This window comes from Callithrix jacchus, chromosome 7, assembly GCF_049354715.1.
Source record: "Callithrix jacchus isolate 240 chromosome 7, calJac240_pri, whole genome shotgun sequence".
Taxonomy (NCBI): Eukaryota; Metazoa; Chordata; class Mammalia; order Primates; family Cebidae; genus Callithrix; species Callithrix jacchus.
In genome coordinates, this window is record NC_133508.1 from 118,469,799 (window position 1) to 118,494,790 (window position 24,992).

The window sequence follows — 24,992 nt, forward strand, 5'->3', positions numbered from 1 at the left end:
CAACTCATATTGACCTTTTATCCCAAACCACAGTTTAAGACATGTATTATTCTCCAGAGATTTCTTACTTCCACACACACACAAAGTACAAGTTCCTTGAAGAAGGGGACAGCTTGCTCTATTTCTTGTGCCTAGATTCGGCATGTGATACATACTACATCCACATCACAACTAACGCACAGAATCCAGAGTCAACTAGCCATATCATATGACATCCTTTAATTTTCCTGGTCAAGTTAGAAAACCACATTGTTTCAGCAGAAACCTACCTTGATTTTTTGAATTTTTGTTTGTTTTTGTGCTATTTTTGCTTAAACACAATAATCGGTGTTCCTTTAACAGTGACTCTATATAATTCTGCCTTTGGATTACAAAACACATTCTTACACACTAAAATTCTTTGGATTGAGTCCAACAAGGTCCAGGATAATATAGTGGTTTCCTCTATACTGCGGTCTTTCCAAAACAGGTCTTGTATCTTAATGTTGCATTGCAGAATAAAATACAGATTCTTGAAAATGTCTGTCAGGCTCCTTCAATTCCCTGAAGCCAAAACAAATATGTCTACTGTAATTATTGGCACAATTAACGGTTACAATTATTAGGCGTGGTGTTTATATACATCCAATTCTTAGTGTTAACCATGGGAATTTTGAATATTTATGTATGGATTTCATTTGACCCCATTAAGTAAGTGGCTTGGAAAAAGAGAAGTCGTTGTCTGAATTATTACATGCCTAGAAAACGATATTTAAATTTTGTAATTGCCTCATATTAGTAAAAGAAAAAATCTGTTTTCATATTAAAATGAAGCCTCAAAGAATCTGATTTTATTGCTTATTTCATTTTGTTACTTTGCTAAAAACATAGCTCTTATCCAGTTATCACTCTTTTCTTCCCATCATAAACCAGGGTACTTTAATTCTTTCACTGTGTCATAAAAGATTCAATAAATTCTGATTTGCATTTCAAATTCAGCTCTTTTTTCAGAAGGACATCAGATTCAATGACAATTACATCACTAATCTCTTTAGCACTGACAGTGGGAAGCCAAGCTCAAGCTCCTTTTGACTGAAGTCCTAAAGACGGAAGGTCATGTAATGTTCCTTCTTAGCAATAGTGAATTTTTATTTTGGCAAAATCTTTTATTTTATTTTTGTTAACAAATATGTGCTCATTTAAGTCATTTGCTTTCATTAAGCATTTCATACTATTTGTCTCTTTCTCCTTTCTTTAATAAATGAGCATCTTATTATTTTTGCTACAAAAAGAGGACATTTCGTGTTGATTAAGCACGGGAATTTGTCGTTCTTGTTATTGGTGTTATTTTGGAAATACTAAGGAAATCATATTCATATAATTTGGGGGAGGTGTTTTTCCTTTTTGTTGTTGTTTAACCAATTGTAATGACGAAACATGTAAGCACCCATGTATGTATATGTATGGGTGTGTATACGTATATGTGTGTAAATAACATCTACAAATATTTTGAGATCTAGTGACAGAGACAAAGATAAATCTACCTCTTGAATAAATGTACTGTGAATTAATTATTGCTCTTCTAGATTCTATATACAATTTCCTCTATCTTCAAAGACTTGTCATAATGGCAGCCAGTAATACTGCACAAATTAGACAGTTGAAGCAACTCTATTTCTGGCACTTTATAAATGTTTCTATCTCTGAAAAGGAAGGAACAATATAAAGTAAATAAACCTTGAAGTTATTATAACAATTTAGTGTAGATATTAATGAAGTAATTATCAAATATTTTGATATTCACATGACATGGGCAATAAATAGAAACTAAAGAGAAGGGTTTTTGAAAAGAATATCAACTTCCAAACTATTTAGTTATGTTATGCTGAGTTAAAATATTTTTTTATTTGTACAGTGGAGACTTTTAATGTACAAACTTTTCTGGCTTTTAGTTTATCAAGTTATTTTAATCCTAATTATTTTAGATAAATCACAATTTTAAGCTGTTTAACTTATTCAGAAAATAGCTACTAACCAATAACTTTTAAAATTATTTTTTACATGTAAGACATTTTGCATTAAAAGTACATTTTAGAAAGCATGGGGTAATGATGGTGACGAACTACAAGATCCCAAAAACAAAAAGTTATACATGTTATTTCTGTATTTTTTAAAATAATAGATCTGTTTTGACTACACTGAACCTAGTTCAATCAACTATTATAAGCATATATCTTTTCAAGTATAAACCAGGTGCTGAATGAACACTTCTTAAATTAAATTAAGGAGAAAAACAGTCAATAAGTGATTTACTTATAGTGACCAAGAAATTCTGTATCTATGACAGGATAAGCTGGTCAATTAATCAAATGAATTGTTTGATTCTACCATTATTTTTTAATTCAAATATAATGGAATGTGTGCATGTGCATGTAGACGTAAGTTCAGAAAACTTTCGAAAACTTTGCATTGAAAATACATCCAAATATAAAATAAAATCTACAACAAAATATATAAATATTTCCAGGTTAAGTTAGTTCAAAGTGCCTAGTCAAGTTGAGGACTTGGAGGTGTGTGTGGCCCAAAGCATTCAAATTTATTTAAAGCGTATACATGTACATGGGAGCCTTCAGAGTGAAGCTCCCCGGGTGGAAAGAAGGAAGGAAGAGTGAAAGAGGAAAGGAAATTTAAAAATTGATTCAACAAATAAATAAGTATTCAAAAATAATGCTTTGGTGTGCTTGGTGGTTCACGTCTGTAATTGAAGCCCTTTGGGAGGCTGAGGCAGGTGGATAGTTTGAGCTCAGAAGTCCAAGACTAGCCTGGGCAACATGGTGAGACCCCCTTTCTACTAAAAGTACAAAAATGAGCCAGGCATGGTGGCCCCGCCTGTGGGCCCAGCTATTCTTTTTTTTTTTTTGGGGGGGCCCAGCTATTCTTGAGGCTGAGGTGGAAGGATTGCTTGAACCCGAGAGGCAGAAGTTGAAGTGAGCCAAGATGGCACCACTGCACTCCAGCCTGGGTGACAGACAGAGACCCTGTCTCAAAACAAACAAACAAACAAATAAAAAGTTATCAATATTATGTATGAATAATGTAATAAATAGTAACATTCAAGTGTAATTTAGGTAAATATTTCTTTTGTCCCTCCCCTTTCCTATCAAAATCCTTTACTTTGCACATTTTTGAGAGAATAAAACATGAATTTTTCAGTTACTATCTTGGTATATTACTGCATAATAAAATAAATTTTTCTTAGTTTATAAAAACAAATAATATAAATTATCCATATCACTTTATATATACAGTGTGTGTGTGTGTGTGTGTGTGTGTGTGTGTGTATACACATATTTAAGGGTTTACTAATTCTGGGAAACAGTATAAAAAAGAAATTGAGTGCTAAACTGAAACTAACATTTTTACTTTCTTTAATTTGATTATAGAAAAATATCAGTAATGAGCTAACAGCACATAAATTATTCTCTTCGTGTTAATTACACTCACACAGCTATGTCTGCTGAAATCACAATAGCTAAAATGAAAAAAAAAAAGGTATCTGTATTATTATCCAAACAATGCCCATTTATAAAGATATTAAGAAACAGTTTGTTATCTTCCAATTAAACATATCTAAATGTTTTGTGTCATAACAATCAAACAAGTGAATGATTGACTAATTTTCTAGCAGGATGTTTGTGCATTATGTAGACATAACCAATGAATTATTGTACTTCTAAAAGGCCTGGATAAATTCTCAGAAGTTTTTTGTATGCACGAACTTTGTCATTACATGTGAAGAATGTTAAGTCTAGGAGAGATGAAATGTTTCCTAATTTTCAGAAGATAAATGTACAAATACATTCATGTTCAAAGTGATCTCCTTTTTTTCAATATGCAGAGAAACTAAGAAAGACATGAAAATATCTCCTAGTGGAAAAATAGACCAATGGTAAGAAATGGTTGGCAAGCAAGAGACGAGATGGTTAACAGGACATAAACAGAAAAGATCCCGGAGACAAAAAGTGTATGGAAACAGCTAGTCATGGATGAAGGGGCATACTGGGAGTATACAAACTTGGAGAAGGCAGAATTGTGCTGAAACTGACCACTTCTAGTTCCCGAATCTAAAATCCACACATTCACCTATCCTGCTACCCTGGAATTTCAGTCTCTGGACATAGCTGTTACCATGCTGCTTTGAAAAAGTGCAGTGGGATAATGCAATGTTAGTTATCATTCACTGAATTAATGAAAAGCTTTTGCCTAAACAACTACCATTAAGAGTTTAAGAAAACATCATTCCAGATGCACATCTTAGGTGGAGGCTAAAATGAAAAGGTAAGATTTTAGATAAGATACTTCAGGGTCAAAAACCTATTTTAATACAACCTCAGTTATTCACCCTGCAATTTTCATTCACATATAGATTTCCACAGAAAAAATAAATAACTAGCAAAAAAGAATCTCCTTAGTTGTGTCTTCAAGAGAATTTAAGAAATTAGATTCAGAAATAGATTTGTATAACAGGCCATCCTGGCAATTCCATTTTTTCAAAGAGTGTTGCAATCATCTATGTCACTGTCCACATTGTCTGTTTCACTCTATAGAAATCTTTTAAAAGCCAGAGTTGCTGCAAGTCCTGCCACAACTAACCATTAAGCTTTTTTTCAAAAGTATTGACATTGATTTGTACTTACCAAAGTATATTATGTATCTCATGGGTAAGGCCTTTAATTGTAACAAATAATAAAGAAACACATTGGAAATATGAATAAAATAAAATATGACAAAGTTCTATTAGGCTGCCCATAACCCTCAGTAGCTTTCCTTAAAAAGAAAAAAGCCACTCCCTTACTGTCTTAAAATCATACTCTCGTACTTATACACCTAGAGGAATTAATAGACAACTAAAGGCCTTAAATAACCCAGAGAGCAGAAAATACATGGGACCATTCTTGAAAGACACTAGAAAAAATTCTGAGAGGTGTGGTTTATTATAGTGTTTAATAGTATTAAAACAAATAAAGTTGTAAAAGTAATAATAATACCAAACATATTGAACTAATTTTAAAATAACAGTTTCAAATGATTTTAGCCAGGGACTTCTCTGACATTCATCTAAATTTGATAGACTTTGCTTTTCATTTCTTTTGCCTTTCATACCTCAAGGCCAATGCTTAAAATAACTCCAGATTCAGGTCCTCTATATCGTCCTCAGCTGAGTTCCCCATGATATTTCTTCTAGCCCTTATTCTGCCTACATTTCCCATCCATCAAAAGAACTATCCATCTCGTTTTCATTTGCACTACATTCTCACCATGCTATCGTTGAAATCCATTCTATGGGACCATGTTCTATGTGAAAATGCTATAATTAGATCCTTCTGGGTCATTTGGTAATGAACCCATCTGGGTTTGATCCAACATGTACTAGTTTTATACCAAATCTGACCTATTATGGCTAGAATTACATTAAGGTTTCATTCTATGTTCTTTCTTATTTAAGTTGTGAGCTGTCATCCTGGGATTTTAAGCAACAAACTATGAAAACTAAGCTTACATAAGGATAATTAAGTTAAAGTACTCACTTTTAGGTATGACTTTCTTAAGAGTGAGCCAGGGACAAAGACAAATGGCTGGATTTGGGTCTCCTGCTAATTAGAATGGTAGCTCTCCAACTATTTTAATCAATATCCATTTAAACATGGTAAATAACCCTAAAAACCGCTTGGACTGTTCTCAATTTCTATTGGAACTATTATTTCATAATAGCAATGAAACATCACTCATTATACGAATAAATTTGGGAGAGGAGGTTAGAGGTAGATGATATAGATGATTCACATATGATTCACAATACACATCTGAGACACTAATTATTATAACATTCGAGGACAGGACAGGCGCTGTGGTATACACCTGTAATCCCAACACTAGGGAGGCTAAGGCAAAGGATCTCCTGAGCCCAAGTGTTTGAGACCAGCACAGGCAACACAGTGAGACCCCCATCTCTTACAAAAAGAAAACCAATATTTATTTTGAATTAGCTGAATGTGCTGGCACACACCTGTAATCCTGGCTACCTGGGAGGCTGAGGTGAAAGGATCACTTGAGCCCAGTAAGTTGATAGTGCAGTGATCTATGATTGTGCTGCTGCATCCAGCCTGAGTGACAGAGACCATGGCTAAAAAAAAAAGGAAAAAGAAAACAAACAAACAAACAAAATTAGTGGTCAAATTAAGTATTGCTACCCACTATAGAGTTAAACAGCACAAGACAAAACGGATTATGATGAGCTAAACGAGAAAAAGATTATAAATAAAAGCCAAGGATAATAACAATTGCAAATGATCGGCAGCATACAAAAAGCTTCACAACATCTGAGCAGCCTTTCTGAGGATGGTGGAAGTGCCATTCACAACTGCAAGCACTCTGTGGGAGTAAGTGTAAAGAAAATCCAACAAACCTAGGATTAACAAATGCTGCCTTCTAAACACTAAATCATTGTAACTGAATAAATGACATAGTATTTTACTAGTAACCAGACTTTAATTGTATATGAAGATAATATCCTGTGGAATTGATGTCATTGCTCCTAAAGAACCAAAGAAAGAATTTAACATCACAGCAGCAGTTCACAAGCCATCACTGGGCCAAGGGACAATTTTTCAAACATCTGCTTGAATACTGAGCTCCTAAAAAAATTAGATGTGGCCGGGCACTGTGGCTCACGCCTGTAATCCCAGCACTTTGGGAGGCCGAGGAGGGATCACGAGGTCAAGAGATCCAGACCATCCTGGTCAACATGGTGAAACCCCGTCTCTACTAAAAATACAAAAAATTAGCTGGACACGGTGGCGCGTGCCTGTAATCCCAGCTACTCAGGAGGCTGAGGCAGGAGAATTGCCTGAACCCAGGAGGCAGAGGTTGCGGTGAGCCAAGATCGCGCCATTGCACTCCAGCCTGGGTAACAAGAGCGAAACTCCGTCTCAAAAAAAAAAATTAGACGTATGTTTGGTATGGCAGCCTAAAAGTCTGTCAACAATGGCATTGCACATCATCTGGATAACAACTCACAAACCAAATACCATACATAACTCACTTTTGGCTCACAATACCATATATTCAGGTTATCACTGGATCAAGCTTCACCCCTTTAATTGTCTAAGGCTAATGAGAAGTGTATTTCTTAGACAAATGAAGCGTACCTGCTAAGTAAAGGCTAACCAATACCATTTGAAATCCTGATGAAGATTTTTCTATAGCTTGATTGTAGAAAATTCTGAGAGAATTGTCATAGCAAGTGACAAGATAACTTTGGCATTACAAACTCAAAAAAGCCTGATTGTCATTTATATGGTGAGCAGCAGCAATTTGATTCCGACAAAACAACTTCATCTGTCCATTAAATTAATGATCTTAATTTAAATTTTATTAGTTTTGTAGTTTTTATTGACTTGCACTTGTAAAATGGTTTTTCTTATACATAATTATATAGAGCCAATAAGCACACAGTTTATACCTATTATGTTTAAACGTGTTTAAGTAATACCATAATAAGAATAATTAAGTCCAAGCTTAGGGTCATTAAGGAACTTTGCTCTTAAAAGGAGCTTATCTAGGCCAGGCGCGGTGGCTCATGCCTGTAATCCCAGCACTTTGGGAGGCCAAAGTGGGTGGATCATGAGGTCAGGAAATCGAGATCATCCTGTCCAACATGGTGAAATCCTGTCTCTACTAAAATACAAAAAAAAATAGCTGGGCGTGGCGGGGTGCACCTGTAATCCCAGCTACTCAAGATGCTGAGGCAAGGGAATTGCATAAACCTGGGAAGCAGAGGTTGCAGTGAGCTGAGATCATTCCACTGCAATCCAGGCTGGGCTACAGAGCAATACTCTTAAAAAAAAAAAAAAAAAAAAAAAAAAAAAGAGCTTATATAATGAATGCCCTAGTTTGTGGCATTGAGAAGCACCTCTTTGGCCTAATTAATCCCCAAGAGAACAAGACCATCAACGAATGGGACAGGATGAACCTGAGGAGAACAGGGGTTGGGAAAGAGATTAGGAGACATTTCTGCAGTCAGCTGAAAAGATTATAGTAGGAAACTGCTTACCGAAAAGCTTCCTCCTACCTTTTGAAGACTTCTAGAATAATACCTCCTGGGAAACCCAGGCAACTGGAACTTTCTGGTTCTTCTAAAGAATTCTCTAGGCCAGGCATGGTGACTCACACCTGTAATCCCAGCACTTAGGAAGGCCGAGGCAGGTGGATCACCTGAAGTCGAGAGTTCAAGATCAGCCTGACCAGCATGGAGAAACCCCATCTCTACTAAAAATATAAAATTAGCCGGGCATGGTGATGCATGCCTGTGATCCCAGCTACTCGGGAGGCTGAAGCAGGAGAATCACTTGAACACGGGAGGCAGTGGTTGCAGTGAACCAAGATCATGCCATTGCACCATTGCACTCTAGCCTGGGCAACAAGAGTGAAACTGTCTCAAAAAAAAAAAAGAAAGAAAGAAAAGAAAGAAAGAAAGAAAGAAAGAAAGAAAGAAAGAAAGAAAGAAAGAAAGAAAGAAAGAAAGAAAGAAAGAAAGAAAGAAGAATTCTCTTAAAGGCCACAAAATATCTCCCTCAAACTTCCAGAAATTTTTCTAATTCTCACTTGTCCACATCAAATCAAATACTAAGTTGGTTTTTGTGGGGGTTTTTTTTTTAACCTCCATACTCTTCTTGACTCAGAACTCTGCTTACCATTTCCATTGTTGCCACTGTTGAGAGAAACAATAATATGATTCCCACCCTAGGAAACTGGAGGTAATTCTTCCAGTGGTTCTTCAATGTGAACTCTTCTTCCATTTCAATGCATTTTACGCATTGTTCAATATTCCTACAGGAAAGATGGGATCGTTTTTGCCGTCCACTCTCAAAACCATGAAGGTTTGACATCACCAATTAAATCAGGCATTCAAGATAATCATCCTGACATTAATGATGTTTTCTTACCTGGCTTCAATCATTCTTTGGAGCATGGTCCACAATACTTCCTAAACTTCAACAATGTTCTAGATGTTTGTACCTATCACCTTCTGCCTCTGTGACTTTACATAAGCTGTTTCCTTAGCAGGAAATATATGTTCCTCCCACCGAGGTATCACACAACAGGTTTCCTAAGACTTCTAGACTCTGAAGCATGCACTCAGGGTTTAATTGGGTAGTGTTCTCTAGAGTGGTACTGAGAGAGTGTCTTAGTTAGCTCACGCTGCTATAACAAAATATCAAAAACTAGATAGCTTTTATAAACAACAGAAATTTGTTTCTCACAGTCTTGGAAGAGGAAAAGTTCAAGATCAAAGTGCCAGCAGGTACAGTGCCTGGTGAGGGCCCATTTCCTGGTTTGTAAATGAAGCCTTCCAGCTGTATCCTCACAAGGTAGAAAGGACAGAGCAGAGCTGCCTTCATGATCTAATCACCCCCAAAAGACCCTACCTTCTAATACCCTCACCTTGGGGGTCAGGATTTCAACACATGAATTTGGAGGGGACACAAAGCATTTGGGCCTAAAAGAGAGTAAGCCCAAAAGACTAAACAAAACAGGATTGTTTGGGAAGATGTTAAAGTTGAACTCAGATAAAATTGCAACAGTGGACTCTATTGATTCTGCTGAGAGCTCTGAAGCTGAGAAAACTTGGCAGAGAAGCCTCCAATCCAGGTAAAGCAGTCAGACATGTCTGTGTACCTCTATGTTGACCAGTCATCGGAGGCTGGCTGCCCTGGAAAAGGGATATAATTTTCGGCAAGCATCTTTCTTCAAGTGGAGGTAGCGGAGAGGTGAAGAAAGCTGTGAACAGCCACAAGTAGCTCAAATCAGGCAGGCTCTGAAAGCAGCCCTGCCCAGTGCAACACATCCACTTCAGCCAATCCCTTGTGCCACTCAAACCACTTGCTTCATAAAGTAGGTTCACCCACATAGGAAAAATTCCAGAATTCTCGTTGGTCTCTTTCCCTGTGGCCACTCAGGAGAGCAAAGTTGTGGGACAAAGTACAGCTAAAGACTGTAGATACACATTGTCTTTCCTCTGCTATCCATTTTTGATTCCCCTAATCCTAGATTAACACCTCTGCTGATGTAAGTAGTTTATAACGAAGGGTAAATTGGATCCTAATTTCTGAGGAGTCCAGTTCCCAGGTCACCATAAATTTCTCAGATCATGGCTGCTCTGTGTTTCCTTTTGCCATCAAATTGTATAAGACAGTACCAAAAAACACCCCAGTGGCTCACCTGGGTGCCCACTGTATTATTCTGTGCCCCTAGTGTGTAACACCAACCCTACTTTTCCTGCTTATAATGTTCAATAACCTACCAGGATCACTATTGCTCTCCTTGCCTGTTGGTCTCTTGTCAAAATAATCTGATGTGATTGGGTGGGATCCATAACATAGTTTAATGGAACTCAGGATATACCCCTTGGGGTCACTGTTCCTCATCTAATAACATTTCTAGACATACAGAACCTAGAGTGACAAATGTAGGAAGCACAAATTCCCCAAGTGGGTTACTACAAATAATGGTGGCTGAGGCCTCTTCTATTTCTACCCCAGATTTCCAGACTCATGAATTCTATCTACTAGGGATATAGCACCCTATTACAGTCATTTGTTTAATGTGAGCATTGTATTCCATGGGCTAGCACCTACATACACAAATTAGCACCTCAGTTGTACCTTCAAGAGACTATTCAACCAACAACCAATGGAGGGTGCAGTATGTGACAGAACCAGTGTATCCCATGATAACGTAGCTGCTGTCATACCTCCAGGGCTATAAAGTGGCTTCTTTAATCCAAGATAATGCTAGGCGAGATTCTATGCTGCTGGATGAAACACTGTCAGGCAGCACTTCTAGCTGAGGTTCCGTATGCCAGAAGTGGAAACTCGTACCAGGAACATATGAAGGTTTCGTCAAAATCAATCACTGCCCTTTCCAGAATAAGACGAATCCATTGAAAACAACTTTCCACCACGTTGGTGGTCGGTCTCCTAGCGAGCTGGTGACATATCAGGGGTTCATCATTGGTTTATATGGTGACATGACGAACTTTAGTTATCAACATTAGCAAGATCAGTCTTGGTAAGGAAATGTTCATACATTGGAGCTCCTTACACTGCACCATAACTACTCAGTTCATAAGGCCATTTTGCCAAAACCCAGGTGGTTGATAACAAAGGCTGGCTGATGTCAACTGTATGAGTGATCTGTCTACTTGAGTGTTTAGTAACTTTTCCATAATGAGTGCTATCTGGTGGAAATCAGCTTGCAGTGCAAAGTTTGTCCCACCCTGTGCCCACTCTCATAGGTCTATTCACATGCCTCTTCTCTAGACCTCCTTCTCTACATATTTCATTCTCACTTCTTATTCACCTCACAAACAAGTGTAACTACTTGACAGTGTCCAAGAGCCATTATATGTCCTTAGTTTGGGCCACTTCTCTTTCCACACAAAGTGCTTGACTAGGTATACTAAACAAAACCATGCTTAATGGAGCACTTTCTCCTTGTTACACTTTGTTGAGACAATTCCTGAGCTCTAGTGCATCTATACCCACATCCCAAGCCAACCCATCTGTAAAACATTCAACCGTTTTACTCTTTCCTCACCTGGTCATAAGGGAAATGCCTTTGTGTGTGTCCACAGGTGTGAGCTAAGGGAAAGGTTCCAGTGCAACGGTGATATGCCAGAGCACAGTGTCCTGAGCAACCTGCTCTAGCCTCTTCCTTGTACTCTGTAGCTCTACTCACTCCATCTCAGATGAACCATTTCCATCTCATGATGGTCTGTAGCTGTGCCTACCCGATCTTATAATTCAGTGTTTCTCCCAGAACACAACTCACAGTGGGCGTCTCTGGCCCCATGACATTCGATATTTCACAGTGAGATTCTCCACGTCTACCAGAACTCAGTGACACACTGAGTTTAAAGAAGCTAATAAAGAAGCTGTTTATTTCAATAGTGTATAACTCTGTGCTGCCAAGGGCATGACTGGCTCCATCTCTATATTGCAAATACTCTTTTTAGGGCTTTACCCACCATAGACATCTGTAAAACAATAAGGTATTGTATAACCCAAGTGGCAAGGTGCCTTGAATTGTACCCTGGATTATACAAGAACATATTTCTTAAAGGTGGCAGCCTTCTGTGCCAGTCAGGAAATGGGTTGGAGCAATAATTCTCTCTCTCTTTTCTTTATTTTTGAGATGGAGTATCACTATTGTTGCCCAGGCCAGAGTGCAATGGCGTGATCTCGGCTAACTGCAACCTTCGCCTCACAGGTTCAACCAATTCTCCTGCCTCAGCCTCCCAAGTAGCTAGGATTACAGTCATGCGCCACCTCGCCCAGCTAATTTTGTATTTTTAGTAGAGATGGGGTTTCTCCGCGTTGGTCAGGCTAATCTCGAACTCCCGACCTCAGGTGATCTGCCCACCTTAGCCTGCCAAAGTGCTGAGATTACAGGCATAAGCCAGCATGCCCAGCTGGAGCATTAATTCTTAATGTAGAATATAATGCCTCTGGAACCTGAGGAAGCCTGCCAAACATGATGTTTACCTCTTAGTTGTAGAGTATGAGTTGCAGTGATTTGTCCTTTACTTTGCAAGTGATGTTCTGGCATGCACTAGACTCCTAAAACTGTCACTGATTAGTCAGGTCCTTGAATCTTTGAAGATTTTTATCTTCAGCCCTCTAGAGTACACGTAAGTGCTAAGGCCTTCAGTGTATGAGCTACTTTTTGCTTGTCTGGTCTGCTTAACGACATCGTCAATAGTAGTGCAATGAGATATACGTGGCATGTGTAAATGGTCCAGATCCCTTCTGATGATCTTTTGATAGAGAGCACAAGATAGAGAGCAAGACAGTAAATGTACACTCTTTTCTACCTTATTATAACTCTCTTTTTTATAGTCCTCCTTTTGATGAAGATGGAAAAGAATGCATGCTTCAACTCAGTGGTGACATACCATGTGTGTGAAACCTCATTAATCTTTTAAGCAAAGACAGCATGTTTGGCATTACAGCTTCAATTGGTGCTACTCCTTGGTTGAATCAGCAGAAGTCTGCTGTAATCTTCTAGGTGCCATCTGTGTTTCTATGGGCTGGCGAATTAAACAGGAGATAGTATGGGGGCCATCTTTTCTGCATTCCTCCAGTCTTTAATAATGGTACTAATGTCTGTCATTTTTATTCAAGTTGCAGTATTGTTCTTGATGAACTATCTTGGCTGAATGTGAGGGGAGCAGTTTCAAAGGCTTCTGCTTTGCTCTCCCTGAGATAGTTCATACTCTATAGGGTGAAGAAACCAATGTGAAGATGTTGCCAGATACCAAATATGTCTCTTCTTAGATTGTATGCATGCCCACTCTGACACTCTACCCTTGATATCAAGAGAAACTGAAACCCTGTATCCAACAGTCCTCAAAAATGCCTGAGCAATCCCCTTTTCTTAATTTACAACGGCCCATAAGTACCTTAGCAGGAAGAACTAGGGTAACAGTTTGTGCATTTTCTTGCTGTAATGTTACAAGGTCTTAAGTTTTGGAACGTCTTCTTCAGTCAGTAATCATTCCAGATATGAACATAGTCTCACTTATAGAAATATGAATATGATTTCTTTAGGGTAGCCACCCTTGGCCTCCTGTTTTTAAAAAAATTATATAGACAAGCAATACCCCTTATGGTTCCCCATTTACCTGGAAGTAAGATATTCTATTAATCATCCCCATTGCTCTCAGCAGAACATTTCCCCACATCCTGGCTGCCACTCCAAATTCACCTTCATCACATCTTACCTTGCCTCTAAAGTGCCTATTATCTTGGGATCCTACCATCCCACCTGCTATTAGGGCACAGTTATTTTCCCTTCTTAGCCGTTCTGGCACTTATCTGCCTGATTTCTTATTATGATTTAACCTGTTTTGTGATCTGGCGATGGGGAGGGAAGGTAGAATTCAGTACAGTGGTTCTGTACTGTATTTAGTACAGAATACAGATACTCTGTATGTTCTCTTGCAGAGTAGAGACCTCTGCATCATCGTTAAGCAGTAGCCTTTAACTGGGAAGGGCAGGCCACTTAGGCAATCCCAGAAAGTTCAGAGGATCTAAAGATTTCAGAATTTTAGCACATAAAATTAGATGTCCTTAACCCATTTCTCACCTTGACATGGCAGGTTTGCTAAGATGGAAAATGCAGCTTCCTCTGGAGATTTGTTACTTTTATGATTAAGCACTGGGTGGACTTCTTCTTTCCAACGATAGAAGACAAAAATCCTTTTTATGTTATCTTGTAGGCCCTCCGGCTTTCACGCTTAGCTTGTAATTGGTGATTAATCTCAGCCTTCTGTTGCCTTTCTTCAGTGTATAGATTCCCACTTGGCCATAGCCATCCAATGACGTACTTTTTTTTGTTTTTTGTTTTTTGTTTTGTTTTGAGACAGTCTCTCACTCTGTTACCCAGGCTGGAATGAAGTGGTACAATCTCAGCTCACTACAACCTTCACCTCGTAGGTTCAAGCTATTCTCCCACCTCAGCCTCCTGAGTAGTTGGGATTACAGGTGGGCACCACCACGCCCAGCTAATTTGTATTTTTTGGTAGAGATGGGTTTTGAACATGTTGCCCAGGCTGGTCTTAAACTCCTGACCTGAAGTGATTCTTCTACTTCAGCCTTCCCAAATGCTGGGATTACAGGCCTGAGCCACCGCACCCAGCACACCATGACTCTTATAATTACAATTTTCCTCACATATCTCAAACACCTGAGACACTGCACCCACCAGTACATTCCTTCCAGCAGCATCCTATTCTAAGTCCAATTCCCCACTGGTGGAAGTTTTAACATTGTCTTGCTATGGCATGTCAAGAGCCAGCCACCCTCCAACCACTACCAGTGATCGTCATAGTCAGCTGATTGGTCCAGCTCCAAAACCCTGTTTTATGGTCTTCCTAGCACCACTCCCAGTACCGACTGGTTCAAGTCGGGCTGTCCCAGAAAACAGATACTGAGATTCTGAGATTTGTGTGCAGAGGTTTATTGGGCAGTGCTGCTGGGAACAACTCTTAAAAAAAGCAAGGGGATAAGGATTGGAGGCAATTAAAACATAATATAATTGTAAGTGTGGACTTAAATCATCCCATTAGAAGCTCTGAAGCTGAGATGATCCTTCAGAAGTAACCTAAATAAAGACCAAGGGCCAGATCTTTGCACTGCCACATTAACTACTCACTGGACGGGAGCTACCTCTGGGAGGAGACATAAATTTGGAGGGGGTGTGTTTCTCTAAGTCGAAAAAGCCATTACGAAGCTCTTAGCATCTTATGCTCACAGGATCTCAGAGAATGAATATCTCAATCACACTCAAAGAGAGTATTTCAAAGGGAGACTTTGGTGTTACCACACAGTATCACTACACTATCACTTAAAGCCTGCATCAAATTCCACCTTCGTACCTCCAAGCTGAAAATATCCTCATTTTCCCTCTGAACTCCCATAAAACTTTGTTCTACTTTTCTCATAATACCACCTTCTACTACATTTATAGATAAATCTAATCTTTCCTTTTATATTTAAAATTCCTTGGGTGCAGACCTTATGTGTAATTTATCTTCAAGTTTCTTACTAAGTCTATTTCTGTACTTTCTCATCATGTAATCAATAATTGTTTTATCTTACAAATTTCTATTCATCTTCAGATCTCAGCTTACAAATCATTTCTTCAAAAAAACTTCTTGAAATCCCCAGACTCAGGAAGATTATACACGTTCAAAACACCTTGTACTTGTCTATCATTACATTAATTACAATTATATTTAATTTGTCACAAAAGTAGTTGTGTAATAGACTTCCACTGCTAGAATAAAAGTTCATGAAATCAAGATCTAGGTCTCCCCTGTTCACTACTATACCTGCAGAAATTAGTACAATGCCTGGTGCATAATTGTCTGCTAAAAAAAAGTTGTTGAACCACAGAATGGATGAACTAATGAATGAAGAGGAGAAACTTCTTCAGAATGAAGGTAAAGAATACAATTAACAGTCACTCAACTAGTGGCCTGAATTTTTTCATGAGCTTGCTTTCCTCCAGAGATATTTCTGGGATGGCACCAAGGAGCTGCTTTCATGAGGAGATAAAAGGATCAAAGTATTTCAGGCATTTTGATTACAGGACAGAGCCTAGTGACACTCCAGAGGGGTTGGCCCTCTGGAAGACAACATGGGGACCTTGAGCTTCTGACTTAAGACAGGATACGAAGGTACTTCTATATGGATGAGGGATTTGGGTAGTAAATATTAGCGCTGAAGCCATACTCTGTCGTGTTTGCTATTTTACCCCATCCATCACCAGTGATCAGAGGACTGCATTTAAGCCATCTCAAGATCTTTATAACTAAGCCACCTCACGCTGCTTTTAGGAAACAAGAGAGGTGATGGCTGCACGGGCCTTTACTGTCAGGTTCCTTGAACAGATAATACTGAAGGTAGAAAGGATCACAAGCACTCTCTTTCCTAGCGTCATCATGAATTTTCTATCAGGGTTGGCTCATTTTATACACAGTTTTATTTATGGAGAAACAATTATTCTATGTGTTCCTGCACCAGTATTATTTCATTTTGGTATTTTTTTTAAGTTCTTATTAGAGAGTTTGGACTTTGGTATTATATTATGTTACCTAAGTTCAAATCCTGCCAATTAGCTATCTTCAAAAAAAATCACTTGGCTTTAGTTCCCCATCTTTGAAACAAAAGATAACAGAAAAAACTACCTCAGTGTTACTATAAAGGACAAATTAAGAAATCAAAATGAAAGTACTTTGTATGTGGTAAATCCCCACCTCCATGATAATGTGTGTTAGTGATAGACAAGCCATTCTCAAAATACAAGACTTTGTTAGGCATTTATGCCATGGTGGTGGGTTTCCTTCTGTTGACAGTTTATTTGAGGCAGGTAAAAATACCATAATAACCTAAATGATTACTTTGTGCAACAAACACGTTTTGGAAGGAAGCACATGTATTAGCATGTGCTAGTAAAGGCACTCAATGATTGTCCACTAACTGGTTGATGTTCATGAAGATTAAGCCAAAATTTAGGAGAAATTTTGAGTTGTTATAAAACTGGGTCACTATCAAATGTTATTTACCATGCCTCATTTTTATACTGTGTATTGAGATTGAGGAAAACAACTGGCTAGCTTTTCCCAGTCAAACTACATATTCAGACTGGGTTTTACATATTCAGTGGTTTTAGCTTTCTTTTCTTTTATTTCTTCTTTTTTTTGGTTTTGTTTTGTTTTGTTTTGTTTTGTTTAGAGACGGGGGCTTGCTATGTTTTCCAGAGTGGCCTTGAACTCCTGGACTCAAGTGATCCTCCTAAGGCACAGGAATCACAGGCATGAAGCACTGCACTGGCCTAGTTTGAGTTTTCTCATAGTCATATTATCTATATTTTCAGGTCATTTATTTATGAAGACGTTCTTAAGGCCCACAGGTCTGATTAAGTTCCTGCTAAGGGAATCTTCTGAGTAACTTTGTCATCATAGGAAGCCCTTTGGCTTTCTGACAGAAGAACCAAGTGTAACGCACAGGCCAGGCCTCAGCAAAGCTCCTTCCTAGCCCAGCTCTTCTAGGTGGCGTTACGAGTCTGGGCGTGCACATTGTAACAATCTGTGCCTGTGTCCTCATTTATAAAGTTAGGAATTTCAATTAACATTTATTGAGCACGCACTACAATTAAGGAATTATGCAGAGGAGAGACAGTGATTCCAGATGGCTTTTGATGGCAGCACAGATGTAACACCTGTACCCATGTTCATTTTCGGAAACTTGGGGATGCTTCTTTCCACTCTCAACCCATATTCTGCAGGTTTCTCCTCCTTCCATTTACTTTCTTATAATATATGTGCACATGCCTCGTCTACCACCCAAGTAAAATTTCCTTGGAGTGCAGGGACTCCATCATAACCTTTTTCTTCTTTTTACCTCCTATTCTTACCCTTAGCATTTGAGAAAGAAGTTACACATAATAGGTGCTAGATGAAATTTTAAGTATATGAAAATATGAACAGCTATTATCAAAGGAGGGATCGGGTAAATGTCACCATAAAATTTTAAAGAATTTACTCCGAATAGTGTTTATTTAGCTTCTAATGTATCCCAGAAGGCAACCTCATAAGGTAACAAAATCTCCATTTTGCATATAAAGAACTCAGACTCAGAGTAACCTAACAATTTGTAGAAGACTAGATTCAAATGTAAGCTCATCCAATTCCAAATCCTACAATATTTCTACATAGTCATTTCCCCCAATCTATCACACATGAAAGAGAACACATCCTAGAGGGAAGGATTGGAAAAGATTTCCTAAGAGTGGTGACATTTGAGATGGATCTAGAGGCTGAATAAAATTCTGATAAAGACAATGACAGAAATGTGTCCCGCAAAGAGAATATCAATACAGGCCAGAGACTGAGGATCCTGGCATATGTCTGGGTTAGTAATCCAGATCGCCTCTAGGTTATGACATGTGGCTAATAATTAAAAATATTATGATGGTAATATGATGCAAAATTATGTATCTACTTTGGCTATTTTTAAAATATATGTATCAGGCTGGGTGCAGTGTCTCATGCCTGTAATCCCAACACTTTGGAAGACCAAGATGGAAGGATCACTTGAGGTCAAGAGTTTGAGACCAGCCTGGCCAACAGGGTGAAACCTCACTTCTACAAAAAATACAAAAATTAGCCCGATGTGGTGGCACATGCCTGTAATCCCAGCTCCTCAGAAGGCTGAGGCAGCAGAATAGCTTGAACCTGGCAGGTGGAGGTTGCAGTGAACCAAGATCACACCATGGCATTGCAGCCTAGGTGACAGAGTGAGACTGTCTGAAAAAAAAATAAGTAAGTATAGATAGATAGATAGATATAGACACATATGCAGGCGCGCGTGCACGCACACACACACACACACACAGACAGGCATGATGGCTCATCCCCGTAATCTCAGCAATTTTCTGGCAGAGATGCAGGATCACTTGAGGCCAGGAGTTCAAGACCAGACTGTGCAACATAGTAAAACCTTGTCTCTACAAAAAATTAAAAATAAGTAAATTAGCTGAGCATGGCGGCATGCGCCTGCAGTCCCAGCTACTCAGGAGGCTGAGGTAGGAGGATCGCTTGAGTTCAGGAAGTCAAGGCTGTTGTGAGCTATGATCCCACCACGGCACTATAGCCTGGGTACAGAACAAGACCCTGTCTCAAAAAACAAAGCAGACAAAGGAATAAAAACAAACAAAACATATATATGAGTCTCCTCAAAATGTTCCAAGGACTTTTCATTACATTCAGATTAAGACCCAAAACCTTTTCCACCTGATCCCCGTAACTGCCACTGTGACCTCAGTAACTACCACTCTTTCTGTCAGCCACTCAGTTACATACATAGCAGCTTTCTTGCTGTACTTACTAAACCCACCAGAGCCCCACTTCAGGCCCTCTCTACTGGCAATTCCTGGGCCAAGAAATTTCTTTTCATAAACAGGCATGGCTTAATCTCAATACATTTCAGTGTTAGTTCAAATGCTGTCTCCTCAAAAAATGACTTGCTTAGCCGTCTCATCTGAAATAGCAGCTCCCTTTCCTCTCTAGGTTTTTATCCAGCCTTGTTTTCCTTCATATTACTTGTCAACCACCAGATATTAAAATTAACTATCAAGGTTATCAAAAACGAAGAACTTCGGAGAACCTGTCACAACCAAGAGTATTCTAAGGAGACACGACAACTAAATGGAATATGGTATTCTGGATAGAAAAAGACATTCAGTGAAAAATAATGAAAACTGAATAAACTATAAACTTTAATTTAAAGTCATGTATCACAGTAAGATGTTAATAATAGGAAAAACTGGATGTAAGGAAATTCTCTGCACGCTATTCATAGTTTTTCTGTAAAAATGAAGCTAATCTGAAATTAAAAGTTTATTTTAAGGAAATACGTGTGTGTGGCTGTGTGTGGTGGTTCATGCCTATAATCCCAACACTTTGGCAGGTCAAGACCAAGAAACATTTTGGTCTAGGAATATATGAGATCGAAAACGAATTTCAAGGCAGTGAGCGAGGAGGTAAAAGTAGATTATGAGGTTATGAACCTAGATGACTAGAAGAATGTTAATATCATCAATTAAAATGAGAAATGTATAGGAAATTCTCTGAACTTCCTACACAGATGGTCCTCAATTTAGGATAAATCCACTATGACTTTACATTGAGTTTTTTGGGACATAATCCCATTGTAAGTCAAGAGGCATGTGTATATTCACATATTTCATTTGGTTGTCATAAGCAGCAAATGATAAATAAATATTCAAAAATCCTTTGACAAAGTTAGAACAGGAGAGTACATTATGCTGTTTTAGCAAATGCTTAGCTCCATGACAGCATTATAAAACTTTTCATTTTTTTCATGTCTCAGGTGAAAAACTTTAATAAAAAAATAATCTCTGTAGAAAGCGTACCGAGACCTCTGCTCTCCACATCAGCCTTGGGGTTATTAAATGATCATTATTACAATTACCTAATATCTAGCTGAGACTAACATGCATACAACCTACAGAACAAATGAAAGGTGTATCCTGGAGCAAAGTAATTTTTTATGATCAATAGTCTATCATTAGCATAATGTTTATTTTATGCATTCACAGACTTTTTATCACCTCACTTGTGGTTTATAAATATTAACCGATTGATCTTTGCTGCTCTGCCATCCGCTACAGAAGTTTCTGATAGACATCATCATTTCCTTTTTTAATAGGTGAAGGACAAAGCAATAAAGGAAACCTCTAGTTATTTGATGACTGGACATGGTTGTAGAAAGATTCAAAATCCAAAGTTGTCTAACCACATAAATTCCTCGAGCTTCCCTAGAGGAAGCTAGTTTATCCATAAAATCCAAACTAATATGTTTCCTTTTAAATTAAAATGTAGAATGAATACAGTAACACCATATACATAATTTACCCAGCATTGTGACTTGTGACTTACATATGCTTTATAAATTATCAAATAGCATACTGAAAATTCAGTACTTGGTTTGTTCCACAAAAATCTACTGCCATTTATTTTCTTTTCTGTTTTCTTTTTCAAGTTTTGGCAGCAGCAATTTGTTAAGCAAGAGTTCCTGAATTCCTCCCAAGAAATGTGTCTTTTCATTCTTTTAGGAATCCGTTACACCGAATACCAATATGATTTCACTGAGGTAGTGAAGATCAGCTCTTTGAATGATCAAAATAACATACCCATAAAAATGACAAAAGAATACATTTAGAGGAGTATAAGAAATCCATTACTTTTCTTAAACTTTTTTTTTAACTCAGCTTGTATAGGTTTCCTGATGGGAAGCTTTATTTGGTCTAGTATGTCTTTAATTCATTTTGCTAAAATAAACTCGATACAAGAGTGGGGCCTAGGATGAGCATTAGAGATACATTTAGTGAAAATTTAAAACACAAAAGCACTTCAATTATTCATTGCTCCTGATTTATACAGAAAAATGGGTGCACATATGTGTGTTCCTTTGATAGGGTTCAAATTAGCAGTGAGCTTTTAAAAATATGGTCCTTAGTAACTTCAACAAATGTCCTTTTACCAGCTTATCTTGAGCAAAACAGAGATCTTTTAAATCAAACTTCTATTTCATCTATTTCCTTCTTTATTACTGAAATGAATAGAGTAATTTTGCATGGAAACATAAATGCTTATCAGAATTGGAAAGTAATAAGTGCAACAATGAAACCATTTGTTAGAAGCTTCATATATTATCATATTATATTATCATGACTGGAGTGATACATTTGTCTTTTCATAGGGAGTTACATGAACTTCTTAAGCTGCAAACTCAGACATAAGTCATGTGTGTGCAAGGCAAAAGACCAAAAATTATGTCCAGTTAAACCCATGGACATTTGTTTATGCAAAGAAGCTTTAGAACTGGAAACCAAGAGCCCCCACTTCCCAATTTGCAACAGAAAAGGCTCTCAGTAACAGGTTTGACAAATCCACATTTAGTTCCATATGGTTATTTATCCTCCCTATGTCTTTGAAAGTAAAATACTGTGAAGGCAGCATTTGAGTTTTTGGTGATAAATTACTTTTCTCAATAGAATCAAAGGCTGTGGCCATCTGCAATAAAATAGATGAGCCACAGCTGGCTTTCATAATAATCAATCCTGATTGCAGAAGGATCGTGGCACTTCTGGATTGATTGTGAAGACCTGCCATGACAAACAATACTGACCAATTCAGTCATGTTGACAACCAGTAATTTCTCATGTTTAGATACAGACTCTATCTACCTCATGTCATCAGAAGGAAGGAAGGTGAGAGTGGAAAATCATCCAATATATTTGGACAATAGTAGAAAACTCTGAAAATTCAAAAAATCCTTAAGCTAGATTTGGAGATCTCAATCACTTACATGATACATCAATACTGACTGAAACTACATCTATATTATATCAGTAAACAGGGAATCAGTTTGCTAGGAATTTTTATCATTGCCTCCTCTACCTACCCATACATTCTAAAGGAAACTGCCTTTCCACAACTCCTGCTATGTGAACTGTGGACCACTTGACTCCAAATTTCCTCTTATGTTTCTCCAGGTGTAACTCTTTCTACCAGGGATGGATACCTGATGAAAAGGCAGTCACTCCATGGACACGGTAGTGGCTTAGGACTTGTGGCGTAACCCAAAAAAATTCCTTCTTTGGAAATTCGGAGTTGAGCAACTAAAATACTGAGTTAATTAGCTATAGAAAGCTAAGCCTAAAATTTGTATAATCTCCACAGCTGGGTAAGCCATTATGGACCAAATATGAATGGCATAAAAAAAAGTAACAATGGCTAACATATGTTGAATATGTACTCTATGTCAAACACTATTCACTAGGTATTTTGTTTTTATTTTACTTTATTTTATTTTTGAGACAGAGTCTCAGTCTGTCCCCTAGGCTGGAGTGTACTGGTGTGATCTCACCTCACTGCAACCTCCACCTCCCAGGCTCAAGCAATTCTCCTGCCTCAGCCTCTCAAGTACCTGGGATTAAAGGCATCTACCACACCTGGCTAATTTTTTGTATTTTTAGTAAAGATGGAGTTTCACTGTGTTGGCCAGGCTACTCTCAAATTCCTGATCTCATGATCCACCCACCTCGACTCCCAAATGCTGAGATTACAGGCATGAGCCACTGCGTCTGCACTCCCACTGTTCATTTTAAACCTCCTGTCATTAACACTGTTGGTAGATACTGTTATTATCCATATAAAAATTGATGAAAAAAAATCTGAAATTTGGAAAGATAAATTAAATTCCCCCATCATATAGATGTGAAATGAAGACAGAACTGAAGCTCAATTCTGTTGGACTCCTCTTGACCACTTAGCTATAAAACTAGGGATCTACTGTGGGAGTTGGAGAAGAGAGAAAAAGAGAGACAAACAGAAATAGAGATGACCTCACCTCATCATGTATGCAGCCCTAAGAAAGTAGCCTGAGCTACAGTTCCCATAGGTGTAAATGTGCAATAATCTCTGTCCTTCGGTTCTAATGAACTCCCACCACGTCTCCAGGTTGGTGTAGAGTACACAATACTGTCTGTGGTTAAAGCTATTGAGATAACTAAGGCAAAGGTAATATTTATCTTCATTTCTTCAGACATTTCTTTAAATGTTTGACAATTCACTTTGATTTCAGAGATTTGACATTAGTATTGTGTTTTTCTGGATATGGGATATGTAAGCATCTAGTGACTATGAGTAAATATGAAAGTTGGGTGTTTTATTAGCCAATTTGTTAATTTTAAATTTATAAAAACCATCCAAAAAAACCCAGAAAAATATTAATAAATAAATTATTAATAATTTATTTATTATTAATGGCCATGACATTTGAATGTACATATGCTTCTTCCTTCTAGAACCACTCAATATTCTGAGATTTAAATCCATTTCAAATAATTAAGTCACTAATAGCCTCAGCTCATTATAATGCCTCAATCTCATAAACAAAACCCTGGATGGCAAAGCTGGCCCTCTGCCCCACTCTTCTAGCAACTAGGTAAACAATTATTTGAAAAATGAGGCATTGTGGGATTTATACCACTATTAGTCTGTTTTCACACTGCTGATAAAGACATACCCAAGACTGAGCAATTTATAAAAGAAAGAAGTTTAATGGATTTACAGTTCCACACGGCTGGGGAGGCCTCACAATCATGGTGGAAGGTGAAAAGCCTGACTCACACGGTGGCAGACAAGAGAAGAGAGCTTGTGCAGGGAAACTCCCATTTTTAAAACCATCAGATCTCATAAGACTTATTCACTATCATGAGAACAGCACAGGAAAGACCCGCCCCCATGATTCAATTACCTCCCACCAAGTTCCTCCTATGACAGGTGGAAACTGTGGGAGTTACATTTAAGATGAGGTTTGGGTAGGGACACAGCCCAACCATATCAATACCCAATATTCTCTTCTAAAGACCCAAATAGAACTAGAAAAGATGAAGAAGGCCTGGGCGATTCATAAAGCCCCACGTTTCTGAATGAACAATGCTACTTTCTTATGTAGAAGTGACATTCAAAGGATAATAAGAATTTTCTTATTACCTTACAGCTTACATTATTTGTACATTTCAGTACAAATGATTTTCTTTGTCCTAGGCTTTGTATAAAGGTTGCAGTTTAGCTCCATTGCCAAGTTTGGCAGATTCAAACTTCAACTGTCCACAGTACTGATTCTCCAGTGGCCCCATCCCGACTCACATGGCTCAGTCTAGACAGGGCCTCCATGTTGTTTGGGCATCCATCAGCATTGGTTTGTTCCATGTTTCACAAGCAGGCAGTACAATCAGTTTTTCTTTTTCAGAGAGTCAACTACTGCTATATTTGGCAGTAGTTAACTGTTTAA

General features: G+C 38.1%; 1 long non-coding RNA gene across 1 annotated transcript in view; it reads right to left on the minus strand.

The window, feature by feature from the left end:
- Positions 1 to 412: 412 nt before the first annotated feature.
- Positions 413 to 24,992, minus strand: part of LOC118143005 (uncharacterized) — a 33,644-nt gene continuing 9,064 nt past the window's right edge. The window contains exons 2-3 of the long non-coding RNA XR_004727020.3: positions 6,047 to 6,163; positions 413 to 543 (exon numbers count right to left, since the gene is read on the minus strand). This is a non-coding gene — a long non-coding RNA (uncharacterized LOC118143005). The remainder of the gene's footprint in view (positions 544 to 6,046; positions 6,164 to 24,992) is intronic.